Source organism: Protopterus annectens, chromosome 14.part0, assembly GCF_019279795.1.
Source record: "Protopterus annectens isolate FY-2018-M chromosome 14.part0, PAN1.0, whole genome shotgun sequence".
Classification (NCBI taxonomy): Eukaryota; Metazoa; Chordata; order Ceratodontiformes; family Protopteridae; genus Protopterus; species Protopterus annectens.
Genome location: NC_056748.1, coordinates 286833461 through 286852594, shown reverse-complemented (window position 1 = coordinate 286852594; position 19134 = coordinate 286833461). Strand labels below are relative to the sequence as shown.

The 19134-nt window shown below is 38.8% G+C and overlaps 1 protein-coding gene across 1 annotated transcript in view; it reads right to left on the bottom strand.

The window, feature by feature from the left end:
- Positions 1 to 19134, bottom strand: part of OAT (ornithine aminotransferase) — a 1138382-nt gene that overhangs the window by 455823 nt on the left and 663425 nt on the right. The gene's annotated exons all lie outside the window — the stretch shown is intronic.

Genomic DNA, 19134 nt, shown 5'->3' with positions numbered 1-19134 from the left:
TTGCCTTAAGGGCTGTGATTGCGTGGCACACTGGTTTTGTGAAGTATGTGTTTCATGGTTTGTGTTGGGGGTGGAGGTTGCTTGGATGTCTGCTTTGGAGGTCTTTGTTACTTTTGCAGATTTTTATTTAGAGCATCCGAGTATGTTTTTGTGTATTTATGTGTGTTTCTTGCCAGTGCTGATTTAGTGGTGAGACTGGTGGTGTGATGCAAGTATTTCCCTTCTCCTCTTGACTGTCTGATCCAGGCTTGGGTTGAGAGAGCTTAGCCTCTAGTTTGGCTGTATAACTGCATCTCTTGCATGTATTAGTGTTTGGTGGTAGGAGGAGAGGGTTGTCTGTGTACATGAGGCAGTTGTAACATTGCCTCAAAATGCCCAGATTCACCAGTTGGACTGGAGAGTACACCTGAAACTGCCCTTTGGACATGCCTGGATAGGTACAGTGAACTGTTTTACTGAATGGCTGGTAAGGTTGAATAGAGAGCCTTGTCCTTCTGTACAGTATAGGGGGTCTAGTGCTAGGGTTTATAAGTGCTTGCTATGAGTTTTGAGCAAGTGCTGGGCTGAGAAATGAATGGCTTGAGTGTTTAAGTTTAAACTTTGTCTAGTTCCAAGAGAAAAATTGAAGAGGAGACTTTGTGGACCCGGGAATAGTTATACCCTAGCTAACCGGCGCTGCCCGACGCGCAAAACTGGGCAAATGTGTTTCTAATAGCAGGGAAATTAAAGAGATAGAAATTATCCCAAAATGGCCAATAAACTACTAATGTCTGGGCTGAAACCACTCCTCCAGGGACAGGTAGGCTGCTCAAAGCTCCCCTCTCTCACAGGTGAACAGAGAAACTTCCTTCTATCCACGTAAGGTATGGGCAAACACAGAGATTTGTAACACAGCCCTGAATTCAGCACTAACCTGAAAACTGGACTATACTAGTTTAGAAAGGTGGGAAAGAAGTAAATATTTTTGTTTTTTTTCCAAAAATAAAGCAGATACAATCAAAAACACTTTAAATGCACAGAAAAGGATACTTATTGTTATATATCTCAGATCAGAGTTGTAGTCAATGTCCCTAGTAATAAAGTAGGAAGAAACACAAATACAGTAAAAGCAGATGAATAAAGTGCAATGTTATATATATATATATATATATATATATATATATATATATATATATATACGAACAAACTGATTTACACAAGTTACTCAATTAACCAGACTAAAGCTCAGAACTGAACCCTGTTCCAGCAGTCTTCAATCAGACAAGTTCTAACTGCACATTCCTGCTACTAGGGTGCAAGGGAACCTTCTCCAAAAAAAGATGGCCTGGATCAGTGCTCAAGTTATACAAATAAAGCTAGATTCAGCAGGCTTGAATCTGGTCTATGCTACAGCAACAAGGCACACCAATTTCAGAAAGAAACAATTCAAATAAGCAGGCACAATAAGCCTGTGACCAGAAATTCCCAGCTCAGAAGGGCAGAATCCAGCCTCTCCTCACACCAGTGCAGACCACAAACCTTCTTAATGTAAAATAATTGGCCTGAAGCCCAAGTGCTTAAACCAGAACTAATACACTTTTAGAATAGCAGACACTGAGCCTTCAATCAGCAATTCCCAGCTTAGAAGGATGAAAGATACCTGTCCTGCCACAACAGTGAAGAACACAAACCTTCTTAATGTAAATCAACTGGTATGAAGCACAAGCGTTTAAACCAAAAGACTCAGAATAACAGTTACAATTTAATCAGGCTACTTGTTGTTTCTCTTTTCGGCTTTTTCCTGGTAAGGGGTCGCCACAGTGGAACTCCGGTCCGCTAATGATTGGCAGTAGATTTTTACGAAACGCTGAGGTGCCAGCTTGACGCCCAACCTTCAACGAAGGCATGCCCATTTATGCACACATGTCTTTCGAACACTACCCAACTGCGGGGAGGACATGCAGACTCCGCACAGAAGGCACTCCCAAGCCATGCTGAGAATCGAACGGGAGAACCTCCTGCTGTGAGGTAACAACGCTACTACCAAGCAGTAATAAATGCATCAGAATAAACCAAACTGAGCACTTTTAAGAAGAGGCAAAAGCAAAATAAAGTAGGAGGAAACACAAATACAGTAAAAGCAGATGAATAAAGTGCAATTTTTTTTTTTTTTTAGTGAAGTGAAAGGAGAGAGGAAAGAAAAACCTAAGTGGGTTGGCCTTCTCAAATCTTCTCGCTGTATTAAGTAGAGTGAGCACTAGACTCAGAATATAATCTCACTGTACTCGGTTAAGTGAGCAAATGAGATGGACCCAGGAGGAGTGTTTAAATATGGTGCATTAAGTGCCACAATGCATTTTGCTGTGGTCCACCTCTGTATTTATCTGGGTCTTTTTTAATAAAAAAGCTTTGAAAACATTTTATTGAAAGCATGGCCCAAACAAATATTGTGTTTCCCTTGGTGATGTCATGTTAGGTGGATGTCCATAGAACTTAATGGCTGCATCTCTACACATGCCAGCATGCACCCCATTAAAGTATATGGATGCAGCTCTTGTTTTCCCTGAGTTGATGCAATTGAGGTTAAATATTACTGTTAATCCTCTGTGGCATTAGCATTGGGAAAATACATTTTATAAAGTTTTTTTACTTTTAAATGAGATTGAAAACATTCACCTTTGTAGTAAAAATCCTAATTGGTACATATGCACCACATGCAGTAGTGTAAAAGGTGAGTTACGCAAGTGTGACAAATTACTTTAAAATAAAAAATGTCCTAACTTTTTAGAAGAAATGGTCTTTTCCCACTGATCATATCATGTAGTCCTGCTCACCATTCCACATGCAGTTTCTCAGCTGCAAAACTTGTATCAGCAGTAGGAGAGACAAAGAAGCCAAGAGATGGTATTCAGGCAGCAGGCAGTTTTAACGATTCAAAGAACTTTCAAAGTTTGCTGTATAATTGGAACTGTAAACAATTTGTTATCTGTACTCTACGGCACAATTACCTCATTTAGAGTTTTGACACTTTAGTAAATATTTGTTTTTTGATTTGGTAACTGCAAATTTACTTTCTACATTCAAATAACAGGCAAGCTTTAATCCTAAGCCACAGCAACAGGGCAGCAGAGGTCACAAATCACTCTTTCAGGCATTGTCTCAGATAGACCATGTTGCTAAGCATATTCACTTTGCTTTTTGTTACTTTTAAAATGTATACTGATCATTAAATATGTACAAGATGTTCACAAAACTTCAGTATCTCCTATTATTTGACTTCTTCCTGCTCAGAAATATCTATTTTACATGGATTTCAGTAAAAAAAAATGCAAAGTAAAAGGAAACTGACTTGTACAGTTTGCTTTTTTATGCCCGTTATGTGCTGGAATTGTATAGCCCTTAGCTTCATTTAGTTCTGAAACTGTTTTACTGACTACTGCATTCCGACACATTTCAACATTTAGCAGAAATGCCTGAAGTGAAGGGTGGGTCACTGCAGAGCCAATTACAATACAGAAATGCTAGTCTGACCTCTTAAAGAAAAACATCACCTTAATAATTCAAAAAAAAATTTTTTCTTTTCATCATATCTTGATCTTCTATATTAATGCATTGGAATCTCTGTTACTGTTTGTAATATATTTTGATTTCTTTACCCCATATAGCTGCCATGAGGCCTCAGTATTGATGTGATTTTGTTTTTCATAGATTTTCCCTACAATTCAAAAACATTTGCCACATTGCGGAAGGCAAGCCTGTGTAATGAGCGGTCACAAGCTGGATGTGTTTGACTGAGAAAGACATTCATCACAGGCAGTGAAGGCCAAACAGCAGAGCTGCTTTTGGTATACACTAATGGCTTTATAAGCATATGCTAATGAGCAACAGTATTAAAATTAGGGGCTTTGTTTATGCAAATGAGGTAAACTAAGATGGCAGAGTAATTCAGAAACGCATCAAGAGTGCAATGTGCTTCTCTAACATTAATGGCAATAACTGTAGCCAAATCCTTGATTTTATGCAGGGGAATTTTGGAAAATGATATGGGTTGCTACAGCATTAGTTAATATGCATATGTAACAGGATATTCTTGCTGCTATGAGCAACAAATTCCTTTAATATTTCATGGACTCCTCTGCACTGACATTATCGACTGATACCTTGTGGACTGGGAAACCATGCAGGAGCTGGAAGACTTGTGTCCGTGTCATCTGCAGGCCTGTGGGAGGTGTGGATTACCTATCTTGGTGGATGCCAATGTATGTGTGGCTTTAAATATACTAGGCACAGAGACCTTTCATAGGTTCATAGGTGTTTAATAGACTAATGACCACAAGGGCCTTTTTTAAGTGTAGCCATGCATCACAAATCTCTGACAAGTTTTGATACCCTTGATAAGTGTAAGCAGGAGCGTGGGAGATGAACCATTTACAGGTTGCCTGTATCCATTAGAGACATAGGTGCCAAACCAGGGATGAGTTTCTGGTTTCCATCCAATTGTCCAAGTTGCACTTGAATTGGGTTAGGGAGGAACTCTGCTTCACATGGATGGGGAGCCTGTTCCACAGACGGAGTAGTCTCTGGGATACATATCTGTATCTCCAGCAGGTCCTATTAATATCACAAACAAGGTTTAAGTCTTTAGAAGAGGTAATTCTGGTGCTGTTTGCTTTGTGGATACGCAGGAGGTCCATTAAAGTGGGGTGTGACAATGCCTTGTATGCCAGGCATAGATCTCCCCTCACAAAACTGTAGAAGATAGAATACAGGGATAGGGCCTTGAGTCAGTCTGCATAGGATATTTTACTTATGCCCTGCATTCTTTTAGTGAGGAACCTCTGTGGACATTCCAGTTGTTGGATATGCCTGGGTAGCTACACACCAAAGGGGGCATTGTACTCAATGACAGGTCTGATGAATGCTGAATACAGTGGAACAATGACTTCCTTGGACTTAGCTGCCATACCTTTGTTTATAAGTTGCGCACTATAGAATTATTTCCTCACTACTGAAGACACTGGCATTTATATTACTCTGATTTGTTCCTCTGAGTGCAGTCATTATCAAATCAGGGCTCAACTCATGAATGTCTCTGAATTTATCACTCTACATGCTGTGCCAATGAACACATCCTCAGAGAAAGTTCTGCATGATGTTGTTGACATGTTTGGACACCTGCACGGTGCACAGCACATGCTCAGGCATGGGAATATAGCTAGCAGACTCTCTTTAATCTCCAGCTTCATCTTGTGAGGCATGGGGTCACTAAAGAACACATACACATAGTTGCAGAACATGCCATGCAGCTAAACTTTTGTTTCCATATTTCGCACCTGTAAAGATGTATTGTACAAGATGAGAAATGGCATGGTCTGTCTTGAACCCTACTACTCACTGTGCGGTAATCCTCGCAATGGGAATTGGGCATGATTATGAGATGTTAGCCATCACTGTCTGGTATGAGACCTTGTGAATGGCTACAGCTTCAGAGGGCTTTAGTAGTTGCAGAGCACCTTGGTAGTGTTCTCAGATGACTAAAATCTTTCTTCATTTCCTCCATAGAGCCCACTGGGACCATTAGCTGTGGGAGTCATATAAGGGTCCCCACTGTAAGGTGGATGCCTGACACTGTCTCACCATGCCATTTACTAAGGTCCCTGACATCTCCCAAACTGAATATAGAAATATGTGCATCCTCTGCAACCTGGATAGGCAGGTACAAGAGACATGCATTTGTAAATCTTATTGGAGATGTTGACACTTAAAATGGCAACACAGAAGATCAAAAAGTGAACAAAAAAATAAAAATGTCTTTGTAATGTTTAAGAAATGGAAAACAGAGAGCTAAAAAAGGTGTCCAGGTTCCCTCTTTATTTGGCACCAGAACTATTCTTGAATGAAACCTTTTCCACTTGGAACTGGGAAAACAAGTTCTAAAACCTTTGATAGACATTTGTAGTAATGGACCGAAAAGGATGGTTGGAAGGAAAGACTAACAGGAATCCACTGAAATGAATCTAAATCTCTAACTGGTGTCACAAAGGAAAGAGAAGTCCTAGACTTCGGGATATGTTATAGTAATGCCAGGGTAGGTATGGGAAAAAACACATGAGCAAGTATATAGACAGTCTCCCTGAAAAAGTTCCAGCTCTTGGAAGGACCTTACTTTCCTATTGAATATTCCTGCTACTGCATTCATTATTGCCTTGATGAGTACGCTTATTCTGACTTCTGACTTGCAGACAAAGTTGTATTATGTTGTGCAAGGATGGTAAAAAAGGAGGGTAACTGCCTAAAATAACTATCCTTTCATCACCCCTGTTATGGACTTCAGCAGAAGACAGACCCACTAACATATCTTTATTCATAAAAGCATACAAGACCTCAGCTTTGATATCCTTAGGAAGATTTTGAGAATGTAGTTAAGCCTATTTTCTTATCACTAACTTCATGACACTGGACATGTACTAATCACCTCAGAGAAAAACTATGGTTATCCCAGACTCAGATAACTAAAAATTCAGGGAAACTATATTCTCTGAAGAAGGAAGATCAGCAATTAGTAATTTTCATATTGGCAGAAAAAAAAAGAAGAATAAGGAGTTTGTGGATCTGGGATTTTTATGTATGTTATGAATTTCTTAGGGTAGGTGCAAATTGTCAGATAAAATGCTAGGTGTAAATAAGGCATCCTCAAAGGCTGACCACATAAGAGGAGCAGCAGTGGAATGGAAACAACCTCCCCACTAACAAATTATAACATATCATGTGGGACTCTAGTATTGCATTTTATTCCCATTTACAATATGAATGCATTAAACACTTTTGCAAAGCCCAGCCAAATCTCCTTATTAGGTTTATGAGAAGGAATTGTCCAGTTTTTATTTTTAAGCCACCCCCCAAATAAAAAAGCAGCTTGAAGAATAATTCCTTCTCTTAGAAAAATATCCTCAGAACAGATTATCTAAGGAGGTTCTCCCACTCCCTTCCTGGAAGACAGCAATAGTAGTTCTATCTCATCTGGACGGGGCAGCGGTCATAGAGGATTTGCCTGCTCCTTAGTCCTTAATGGCTTCCTGAGGAGCACACCACAGTGATCGAGAGAAATGATGCGTTGTTCAAGGAACAACAGATAGCCAGAACTGACTCAACTATCAATAGCTAAGGCAAAGGGAAGGTGGAGTTAAGACCGAAGCCCCCCAGATAATTTTTCTCTACTTGCTGAATGGGGAAGGAACACTCAAGTTACTGGACCCAAGTCCATGTCCTAGCCACAAAAGATGCCTGACAAGTGAATAGCAGAGTCCTATAGAGTTGGTCTTATCCCCTGACTGAAAAGTTCATATTTGAGGTTAAACTTATTAGTGACAGTCACCAAAGGCAGTGGCACCAGCCCCAAGCAACCAGTTTTAATAGAAAATTTACAATTTTTTCCACAAATTGAAACAATTTACAAATAAATCTCCAATGGGATGCAGGTCTACCTGTCAGCTACAAAAGGTGTTTGAAAAGCAGATAATGTAGCCTGGCAGAGTCGGCTGTACCTACTGAAGAAGAAGTTAAGATTTGAAGTAAAATTATTTAGTGACAACCACCGAACACACAAGTCAAAACCCATAATATCACATTTTGATAAAAAATAATACCTTTCCTAACAAAAATGATCAAATTAGAAGAGAATCTGTCTAAGACCCAGAGCTGTCTGTCTGCCAAAAATAGAGCCTGAAAGCAGATAGCAGCGCTTAGGAGAGTCAGTGAAACACCATGACATAATAAATTAGAGTTGAAGTAAAATTATTTAATGACAACGACCCCTCACCTGTATCCCTAACATCTGACAGAAAAGTGAAACACTTTCTTACAAAAAATATTTACATGGCTCTTCCCTCAGAGAACCATCAGCAAAAATTAGTGAGGTAATACTTTCAGTAGCAACTACTAAAAATGTCAGTGAAACTTGTAATTAAATTTCTAAATGCAAACAGCATTTTTTTTCCTTAAAAAAAAAAAAAAAAAAAGATTAACTGGAAGGTAATCCCCAGTGGGGAACCTATCTGTTCAGTCTTGGGACCTCAAGCATGTAGAGGTGTGCACTCTTTGTTGGCAAGAATGTTCTAAAGTTTTAACACTCTAGCCACTATTTCATCTTGCTCTCCATGACCTGCAAAGTGGCTAGCAGACATGGAAGGTGCCCTAAAGCTTTGGAACCTGGCGGGATGGTGTGGTCCTTGGCAGGATGCCCCTTACAGCTTAGATTATTGCAACAGTGTTATTATGATGAACATTGAGAACTATTGCACAAATACAGTGCTGTAATGGAAGAAGATTTAGAAGAATCATATTCTCTTAGCAGCAGTCTTCAGATGTCTGTCATGCAAAAATATAACATGAGTAGGTGCAAGGCATAACTTATAACTTGAATCACTAATTAAAAATAATATGTTACTATAGTCCTTTGTACCAGGATATGGATGCCAAACTTTGCTGAAAACATTAGTTCAAAATATTAAGTTACCAGTAGGAACTATTTTGCATCTCTTAACAGACAGCTTTGTGAATCTATCCATATCAGTGTGAGTCTTTGAACTGTTCAATGGTGGAAAGGCTGCATATCACTAATGAAATGTGGACTTACAGACTATAGAGCGCTATTATGTATTCAGTGAGTTGCTCTACACAGTCTGTAGAGTCGTGCAAACATGGTAAACATTGTAGCATGCTAATTACAGTATAAGCAGCTGAACTGTATGCTAATTAGCCAATCCAAGATGGCAGAGCTATTCAACAAGCTATGAAGGAATAGTGTACACTCAGTGCAGGTTTTGGCCTCAAATTCCAAAACCAATTGGAATACAGCCACAGAAACCACTCTACATGGAAAAAGTGTTAGGGGCTACTTACTGTTGCTCTTATACATGCATATGTGCAACAGACCCAAGTCTACACTGCTGCTGTTGTTAATAGACCTCGGCCAAAATGGAGAAGGGTGTTTAGACCTTGTTTAACTTTTCATGGTCTGCATGAGATGGAAATTGTAGACCATTACAGGGTAGATAAAGACACACTACAGGAACTCTGCAACCTCTGTCATCCTCAACTGAGAGCAAGGGCAAACCAAGGGGAACCAATACCTGTGGAGACTAAGGTGTGTGTAGCACTTGGAATATTAGTTACAGAACCGTTCAGAGACCTCTAGGGGTATGCTGGGGTGTCACAGGCATCTAGGATCCTCCATCAATTTCTGAATGCTATGCTACAACATTCCAGTAACTACACACATTTTTCCCATACACCCGAAGACAGAGCTACAACAATGCAGGAATTCTACCCTGAAGCACACTTCACTGAAGTTTTGGGTTACATGGAATGCACTCACATTGAAATCAAAGCACTACCTGGGGAACAGGGAAGAGTGTACATAAACAGAAAGGGCTTCCACTCAGTTAACTGCCAGGTTGTGTGTAATGCTAAGGGAATCATCCTGAATGTATATGCTGACAACCCAGGTAGTTACCATGACTACCATATCTGGCCGAACTCTCAACTATATCAGAGATTTACCAGTGGGGATATTCCACAAGGTCATTTACCAGGAGATGCACTTAAATTGTAGCTGATGACACCAATCAGAACTGCACACACACACACACACACACACACACACACACACACACACACACACACACACACACACACACACACACACACACCAAATTCTATAATGAGGCACACGCTGAAATAAAAAATATCATAGACCACGTGTCTGGGCTGCTGAAGTCATGGTTCCAGTACCTAGATACATCTGGGGGAGCCCTGCAGTACAATCCCCATACTTGTGCTGAAATTTTCACCATCTGTGCTGTCCTTCACAATATTATTCTGAGAAAACAGCTTCAGCAGGATCACCAAAGGGAAGGGGCACACAGCCCATCACAACTGGCAAGGTCACCACAGCCACACGCAGGTGAGGAGTCAAATGGGAAGCCATCAGCCACTGTGGGTGTAGGTAAACATAGGCATGCACAATCTGCCCTCGCCCTTGCCAAAAGGCAATGGATAGCACACATGCTCACCATAAGGGGGCAAAACTTTCATCCTATGCACATAACTACAGTAAAACTGATGCCAGGCAATGCTCACAACTTTTATTTACCCATGTAATAACAGTGTGCTACTTGCATTACACAGAATCAGTCCTGAATTAAAACACTTGTAACTGGCAGACTATCAAGGTAAGGCTGAACCTGGAATAGGAAATTAAATGGCTAAGAACACAAATGAATGGCATATCTTTGCATACTGTGCTACTTGCTATGTAGAAGGGGGGTGATATTTACAGCAATGACATCAATATATGACAGCATTGACTTATGTCAATAGATGTGTTCTCTATCAACTAATAGGCCTCATGCAGCAAAGAGACACACATTACAAAAACCTGTAAGAAAGCAGTACAATTTTTAAAAGAGCATCACAAACACATATATACTAAGCACTCAGTCAGCTATGCACCCTGGGCATCAGACAAAAGACTTATGTACACCTGAATCCAAAAGATAGAAAATCAAGGATTTGGCACAGTTATCATCATTTGCACAGGCTGTTGTTTGGGAGGGGGTTTCAGGAAGCCAAGGCTAACACAAAAGGTAGTGAGTGCATGTAAGTAAGAAAGACTAGCAGGCAAAACTTTTGATAAAGTATCAAATGGACACTGAGACAGAGTGAGCTATAAGTCTCACTCTTGAACCATGTAACTGGTGTGTGTGTGTGTGTGTGTGTGTGTGTGTGTGTGTGTGTGTGTGTGTGTGTGTGTGTGTGTGTGTGTGTGTCTGTATAGGCACTCATGGTTAAATGTGTGTGAAAGTGTCTGCAAGAAAACAGCAAAGCTTTATGCTGGCTCTACATCCTGGTATGGCAGACAGATGTGAACCATGCATGGTAGAGGTAACAGTTCAGAATCGTCACCCTGACTGTGAGAACTGTCTCGGCCAGGAGTAGCACTGGCATGTCCATGCCCATGGGCAGATGTGCTGCTGTTATCTGAATGTGACTTATGTCTGCTGGACAAGCTCTCCTCATAAGTATGCCCAGGACCATGACCCCATGGCCTACAATTTCTGGGTGTGGACACCTCAATTACTGATGGAGCAATGAAAGTAGTTCCACTATGGGAGCATGATTGGGCACTACCACATTGGCCAAAATCAGATGATACTGCTGACCTACATCCACATGGATGCTGCTCCCCTCCCAGCAGACACTGTATCATTCATCAGGTCCATTGAATCGGCCACACAGTGGAGGCAGTCATACGTGTCAGCTTGTGCCACATCTACAACCCTAAGCATGTCCTTAGAAGCCCTCATGGAACATGCCTGTGCCTCCAAGATGGCTCTAAACATATGTTGAGTGGCATATAAAGACACAACAGGATCAGCTGTAGGGTGGACAGCAGACCTCCTCTGAGCACCCCTAACAACCTTCCTGCATGGCACCTCACCCACACTTTGTCTACAGCCAGACTCAACCAGCACTGAAGCAGCAGTAACCACATTACTCTGATCAAGAGTGTTACCCTCCACCTGTCCAATATCTGAGGGCTCAGTGGAATAGGCACATGTAGGCCTGCTGACTGTGGCTTAGGGAAATACAAGGGAGGGCTGAATGTCAACCTCAGTGCCAGATTCAACCTCTGCACCCCCCAACTGTGTCTCTGTTTGGCCACCACCATCATCAGAGTCTGCCAATACTGTGACATCAGGTGCTAAAAGTCCTACACTTCCACTGTCAGGATCACCTGTGATAATAAGCAATGAACACAGGAGCAGAATTAATACTGCTCTAAATATTTAAAATATTTTTATGATAAACTAACAATGCTCACTCTATCACAGATTGTACAGCAAAAGATGCACTCAATACACCCACCTCACACATACAGATAAATGCATATATCTGACAAATGGACAGCAATAATCAAAGAAAAATGTTTGGCTTTCAATGTGCAGTTGACTCCACACTTGTGAGGGAGGATTTCTGGAAGAAATGAAGCAAGGTAAGGACACAATCATCACAACTGCACTAACACAGGGGGACAGTGAATACACAATTTTTGCCTATATGTCTGTTAACAATAATTTAAATGAAACTTGGCTGACATGTCTACCCACAGCCCATGTGTAATGAAGAAAAATGTGTTAAGTTTATTCAGTTGGTGTCACTGGTGGCTCTGTAGCAGCCCTCCCATCATGTAGCCAGCTGTTCATGAGCAGCTACAGCTGCTCTCCTCCAGGCTGATGAAATCATAGCAGTAGCTCTATGACACACCTGATCATAAGTTCTTGTGCGACCCCCTACGGCATTGACTATCTGCTTCCAACTCTGCATTCTCTCAGCCATATCCCCACGTCCACACACAAACAGGAAGGTGCCATGGCACCTGAACACCTGCACTATTATGTCATCTTCAGAATCATTGAAAGGGGTTTTATGGGGATTTGGGTGCTATAATCCTATGTGACATAAAACAGAGAAGTACACAACACATAAATATCACATAATTAAATTCCTGTTTATATATATATATATATATATATATACATATATATGTTCAACATTAAACACTGGAGACACACATTTCAGTTATTAAAATTGCAGGCTATGTGATTGTACCATATCACACACACACACACACACACACACACACACACACACACACACACACACACACACACACACACACACACACACAGACCAATGTGTGTTGCAAAACTAGGAATACCACTTTAGTAATGTATTGTTGCCCACAGAAATAGCAGGGTGACTAAAGAATTTCAGGAAAAAACTCTTGAAACACAATTTATGCTGTGGCAATACACAAATGGTCCTTTGTTTCCCCTACTCTCAAAACAACAGGCAAATGAAAGTTTGTACAAATGAAGGAATATCACATAATTCGATTGTTATATATGGTTTCAATACAAGTCTCACAAAATGTATTCACATTTACTACAGAAAAGTCCATTTTATATGTTTGACGGTCACCTCTCACTGTGTCTAGTATGTTCCTGGAGGTGTCTATGGGCCATCTTAAAAGCATAATACTCTTGTGTCATTAATGATATAGTACATCACTTTTCCCTGTAATAACATGGAAGATTATAAGATAACCAGTTTTAATAATAACACTTGTGATGAAAATTAATAAGCTGTCTATATGAGAAAGTAAATTCCTGCCAAAATGATTTTAAGATACATTCTTGGTAATGTATTTTATGGTTATTGTATTACAGTATGTTTTTATCTTTGACATTTTTAAGTGGTAATTCAAAGAATTAGCTGATTGGTTTATGATGTATTTACATCATTCAAGTGAGATTTAAATGTTTTTTGTATATTCAGGTTGTTTCTGATGAAGTTCCATGGTTTGATTAAAAGGAATGTAAGTGCTACGTTTTTGGTTGTTGTTTTTGGCTGAGTCCATTGCTGCTTGAAAGCTTTTCCACAAGGTTGCGTGCTGTAATACTCATAAATAGTTGTGATCACTCATTGCACTAAATATGTAAACAACACATGTACAAACAAGTGAGAGTGTACAAGTGTATATGGGTTGTTAATACTGTGGGGGAAATGGGACTTGCTTGTATGCACAATGTATGCACAATGTATGCACAATGATTTACATTCCTGCAAAGTTGCTTCTATGGAAAAGAGAGATAAGATACCCCTAATGTGTTTTATAGATCCATTAGTATGACAGTGCAAATCCAGAGTTGTGCAAAAATCTGTAAGGTGTGTTAAAATGTATTTTGTAATGTTGTTTATGTTTCCTTTTTTTAATATTAATATTTGTGAGGTGCACAGCTTAGTGCAAATACGGTGAAACGAATAACTAAATTAAAATTAATGGAAGTTGCTTCTATGATAAGGATAGCAGAAATTACAGCTGTAAATCAAGTGTGTGTGTAGCACATCTGATAAGCACGATGAAGTACACAGCACATTGGATATGTAGATCATGGTTCAAGTCCCACATTTATCTTTTAATGATGAACCCTAATATACACCTTTTACACTAATAATACATGTTGAGCTTTGCATATCTTGTTTGTGCATTGCTTACCTCTGCACAAACATGGTGCAATGCCACAGACAAAAAGCAGTCATTCTATACCAAAAATGAAAAATAAAGACTGTAAAACTAGTTAAAAAATAAAAATAATTATAAGTAAACGGACCGTACACTTCCAGATAAAATGTAATTTTGACATAGATATAAAAACACGTATTTAGTGCTTTCATCTCTCGGAGACTTCAAAAGAATACAAGAAAAATGCATTGCCTACATCTTTTTATAATGAAATCATTGATTGACCCACCAATCAACAATAAATTCAATGAGGTTTATATTAAACATTTAAAGAAACAGCATATGTAAATCCCTGTTATTGTGTTAACATTTCTAACATGAAAATGCAGAAATAATATAGACATATATGTAAATCTTAAATTTACAAGAAAAATGTTTGTGGTGTAAAAGTAACAAGAAAACATCAACTAATGCCTTTAAACACAGTTTGCTTTTTCCACTAGAAGGGGTATAATGGAGATGGTCTCATTTATTAACTGCCATTCCATCTCCTTCTTTTTCAAAACATTTTTCCAGTCTCCCCCTCTAGGATTTATAGTCATTTTTTCTAAAATTCCAAACATAAACTTTTAGATAATGTGTGCTTATAAAGAGCATTAATTAATTTCTTGTTCTTTATGTAATTCATGTGCTCATAGACTCTTGATTTTAAAGCATGCTTCATCTTACCCACATAAAAAGATGTACAGGAGTCACATATTGCAAAATACACCACCCTGGAAGTACAGCAATTGCCTTTTTTAAAAAAATACCCACCTTTTCGTATAATTGTTTAATCTAAAAGTAGCTTCCTTCATAATAAATGGGCATTGGCTACATCTGCCACAGGCTAAAGTTCCTTAAATTAAATTATCCTGTTTTGTAAATTTGGATTCCAATCATTTCTTAAAATTTGGTGCTGTCTTGGTGACAAATCTAGGCTTAGTCCCAACCTTCCCCAAAACCTCTGTTGGTCCTAAATATATTCCAATTCTGGATGGATGCTTTTTGTATACTATTAGTTAAGTGATTGAATTGTAATACACTAGCTTTACTGTATTTGTTGTTGACCAATGTATTTTGTTCCTTAACCAAACCCACCCTCAAAAGTGGCTTGTATTGAGTACCCCATTTTCTATAGACATCCTCGATAATTTCCTCTATAAGAAGCCTAGGATAACCTCTCCATAGAAACATTTCCAGGATGGTATCCAATTCAAACCTTACATCCTCTACATGTGATGTCATACGGGCCACTCTTATTGCCTGTCCCTTTAAAATGCTCTTTTTTTGTTGTAGGGGATGGTTGCTATTAAAATGTAAGTAACCATTACAGAATGTGTCTTTTCTAAATACTCTTGATTTAAAACCTCTGATGTCATGCGAAATTGAGGTATCCAAATAATTAATACTTATATTTATTGTAATTATAAGTAAATTCCAGGAATTTGGTTGTCCCATTTAAATAACTGATAAATTCTTGTATCTCTACAAATGTGCCCTGCCACAAAATAAAAATATCATCAAGAAAACAGGAATATGATTTAATTTGTTTCCAGAATGGACACTATATCACATATTTACTTTCCCAACCTAGAAGAACCATGTTTGCATAAACTGGAGCACAAGCTGCCCCCATTGCAACCCCTTAAATTTGCTGAAAGTATTCTCCTTCATACCAGATGAAATTATTCTCCAATATCAACCTCATGATTTCACAAATCAAGGTAACTTTGTCATGAGACAAATCTGAGTGTTGGAATAATGTTTCCTCAAAAAATTCTAGACCCTCTTCTTTAGGAATAACAGTGAATAGGTCCTTAATATCTATAGTTAGAAGTATCAAATCCTGGGACCACAATTCTTGTTTCAGGGTCCTTAAAAAATCCCAAGAATCTTTAACCAAATGAGGTGCTTTTTCTATCAGATGCTGTACACTTTGATCAACAAATACTGTTAAAGGGCGTGTTTTAGAATCCCTTGCGGCTACAATGGGTCTGAAAGGAGGTTTTTAATACATTTTTGTGTATTTTTGGTATTCCAAAGAATACCGGGATGGTATGATGCTTTCTACACAAAAAAAATTATAAAGGTCCACATCTATTCTACTATTTAACAAGAATTCTTCGAGGTATGAGTCTATTCTGGAAAAAGAAACATTAATCTGATTCCTGGACACAATTAAGTATGTTTCTTCCACAAGATTTAACTGTTGCATCTCTTTGATGTAGTCATCTTGTTTAAATAAAACTACCCCATCCCCTTTGTCTGGGTTCATAATACATAGAGTTTTATCACCCTTAACTCTGATAATAACCCATATTCTTCCTTGGTCAAATTTCAATGAATCTGCCTGTTGGACATGTGAATGGTATATATATCCTCCATTACCAATTTTTCAAAGGTATCCTAAAGGGGATGTAAGGGTTGGTTATATATGCTTCTTTTTTTCCACATATTTTGCTCCTGAGATTCTGTATCTGATGCCTCTGTAACTAACTCATGAAAATGGAGTTCTAAATGTAATTTCCTAGTATATAGCTCAAGAGCCGCTATATCGTCCAGCAAATTCCCCTTACCCTCTGGAATAAATTTGATACCTTTAACCAATAAATTAAAATAATTGATAGTAATCTCTCTGTATAATTATAGATTGTGAATCCATTATAAGTGTTTACAATATGCTCAGTTAATTCTTGTACTTGGTCTTGTTCTGGTAAAAATACCTTTTCTGTGTCTCTGGGTAATTGTCGGGCCTGTAGTCCCCTCTTTGTGCATTTCTCTGGGCTAATATTTCCTTACACTTATAATGGATTCACAATCTATAATTATACAGACAGAGAGCTTGTGTCTTACAGTTCAGTCACTTAACTAATAGTATACAAAAGGCATTCATCCAAAATTGGAATATATTTAGGACCAACAAAGAGGTTTTGGGGAAGGTTGAGACTAAGCCTAGATTTGTCACCAAGACAGTGCCAAATTTTAAGAAATTATTGGAATCCAGATTTACAAAACAGGATAATTTAATTCAAGGAACTTTAGCCTGTGGCAGATGTAGCCAATGCCCATTTATTATGAAGGAAGCTACTTTTAGATTAAACAATTATACGAAAAGGTGGGTATTGTTTTTAAAAAGGCAACTGGTGTACTTCCAGGGTGGTGTATTTAGCAATATGTCACTCCTGTACATCTTTTTATGTGGGCAAGACGGAGTGTGCTTTAAAATCAAGAGTCTATGTGCACATGAATGCCATAAAGAACAAGAAATCAAGTAATGCTCTTTATAAGCATACATTAACTTGTGATTCTAAAAGATTTATGTTTGGAATTTTAGAAAAAAATGACTATAAACCCTAGAGGGGGAGATTAGAAAACTGTTTTTAAAAAGAAGGAGATGGAATGGCAGTTAAAATTAGCAGCAATGCTGCCACCAGGTTTAAATGAGACCATCTCCATTACACCCCTTCTAGTGGAAAAAGCAAACAGTGTTTAAAGGCATTAGTTGATGTTTTCTTGTTACTTTTACACCACAAAAATGTTTCTTGTAAATTTAAGATTTACATATATGTGTTTATTATTTCAGTATTTTCATGTTAGGAATGTTAACACAATAAAAGGGATTTACATATGCTGTTTCTTTAAATGTTTAATATAAACCTCACTTAATTTAGTGTTGATTGGTGGGTCAATCAATGATTTCATTATAAAAAGATGTAGGTAATGCATTTTTTCTTATATTCTGAAGAAGTCTCCTTCGAGAGATGAAAGCGCTAAATACATGTTTTTATATCTGTCTTTGTAAAAAATTAAATTTTACCTGGAAGTGTATGGCCCGTTTACTTATAATTATTTTTATTTTTTAAAAAGCAGTCATTGTCAGTTTCAGAAAAGATACATTGTTACATCTTTTGCCTTCCATTGCACAAACATGCTAACTGGTGTTGCATGGCGGTCAGCATGCTTCGCCTACACCTGTAGACATGTCAGTTTCTAAACAGTATAATGTGTTCATAGGTAGGTACTAGGCTATCTGCCCGAGGGCATTTATAAGCCTAGCCAGAGTGTGTCAGCTTTCGCCACCCCATTGATTAATTAACTGAGCCTCTGTCAAGAAGAGCCAATGAAGTGGTCGCAGGGGTGTATTTTCTGTTACCCATCCACTCGTCAAGGTTTCTCTTGAAGAGTGTTAGTGAGGGGGTCTGCCTAATGTAGTTAGGAATTTTGTTCCAAAGTATGGAGAGTCTCTGTGACAGAAATCTATCCCTCCAGCATGTTCTAGTTATTGTTGTGGTGTGGTTTAGCTCACTACAGCGAGTGGCTCACAGTGACTTGGATTTCTTTAGGTGGAGCATGTCCATCAATTCTGAGTTGGATATGGCTTTGTAAGTCAGGTAGAGATCACATCTGAGTAAGCAATATGCCACTGAGTACAGCCAGAGTTTTTCCAGTTGGGCTGCATAAGGCATACATTTGAGGCCAGTAATCCTCTTGGTGAGGTACTTCTATGGTCCTTCCAGCTATTGGAAGTGTCTTGTGAGGTACATCCCAAATGGGGCATTGTACTCTATGATAGGTCTGATGAGTGACAAGTAGGGGGGCACTGTAACCTCTTTATTTCTAGATGCGAACCCTTTAGTAATTAGATGGGCTACATAGAAGGATTTCCCAACTACTTTGGCAATGTGATTGTCAAAGGAGAGATTACTATCCACCTGGGTCCCCAGATCTCTTATTACCTCTTCTGTATTAAGGGGGCTGCCACCTATGTGGTAATTCATGGGTGTTTTGTTTTTCCCAAACAGGATGACTGTGCATTTTTTGGCATTTAGCTTGAGATCATGACTTTATCACCAGGTGTCCATCTCAGTAAGGCCCTTTTGGAGAATGTCCGTGTCAGCCGGGGAGTCATTTATGGCTCCCAGTTTGCAGTCATTGGCAAACTTGGTTAGCCATAGTCCTCATGTGTTTGCCTGTAGTTCTGAGAAGTATATGCTGAACAGTAGGGGTCCCAGGACCGAGCCTTG